Genomic DNA, 1,105 nt, shown 5'->3' on the forward strand with positions numbered 1-1,105 from the left:
ATACCAGTTAAACTCCGCCATTTTGCCTCTTAAAGCTCATCTTTGAGCCCATTCATCCAACTCCTAAGATCTTATTTGGAAGCTGCTGATCACCAGTTTGATCACCAGTTTCACTTTTTTTTCTTTTCTTTTCTTTTTTGTTTTTTGTGTTATGTTTTGTTTTGTTTTGTTTTGAGATTTGCTCTTGTTGCCCAGGCTGGAGTGCAGTGGTGCAATCTCCGCTCACTGCAACCTCCGCCTCCTGGGTTCAACCGATTCTCCTGCCTCAGCCTCCCCAGTAGCTGAGATTACAGGCACCTGCCACCATGCCCGGCTAATTTTTTGTATTTTTAGTAGAGATGGGGTTTCACTACGTTGGCCAGGCTAGTCTCGAACTCCTGACCTCAGGTGATCCACCCGCCTCTTTAACACATGGCTTTTATTGCCTCTGTAGGATCATGCACACATCCCTTCTGCTCCTTGCCCACTGGTGAACCAGTCACTTGGCCCTGCCTAACTGCAGGGGACTGGGAGATAGAGGGTTACTCATGGATATTTAGCATATGGAAGGGAAAAGCTTAGACTCTGGCTGGTCCCATGAGGCTGGTTTAGTGAGAGGAAGCCCAAATGCACTTTTAAGCCTTGCAAAGTGAAGATCCATACTAATTAGACTGCTTTTGAAAACCAGGTATTTATCAGAGAAAAAAGAATCATCACAAGTCCTTTGCTTAAAATATGGAGCAGGGTTTCTAGCCCGCAGTTTTCTGCCATGCAATATCCTGAAGGCTTCTCTTCTTCAAATGCCACAACCATTTGTGTCCAAGGTTGAAATATGTCTTAATGGTTTCATGTTGATAAGGATCAACAGTTGCCCATCAGAGGCACAGCTGCTAATTTGAGGAGACTAATGATTGAATAAACCATGAAGACAAAAATCATTTGAGAGATTTGGTCCTTAAAAGCTTTTAGCCTGAGTCTGGCATGCAGTGGGACTCCTAGGGGTCTTTTATTCCTGGCTTCATTAGAAGGTGTCTTGGCCGGGCGCGGTGGCTCAAGCCTGTAATCCCAGCACTTTGGGAGGCCGAGACGGGCGGATCACGAGGTCAGGAGATCAAGACCATCCTGG

Source organism: Mandrillus leucophaeus, unplaced genomic scaffold (assembly GCF_000951045.1).
Source record: "Mandrillus leucophaeus isolate KB7577 unplaced genomic scaffold, Mleu.le_1.0 Scaffold162, whole genome shotgun sequence".
Lineage (NCBI taxonomy): Eukaryota > Metazoa > Chordata > Mammalia > Primates > Cercopithecidae > Mandrillus > Mandrillus leucophaeus.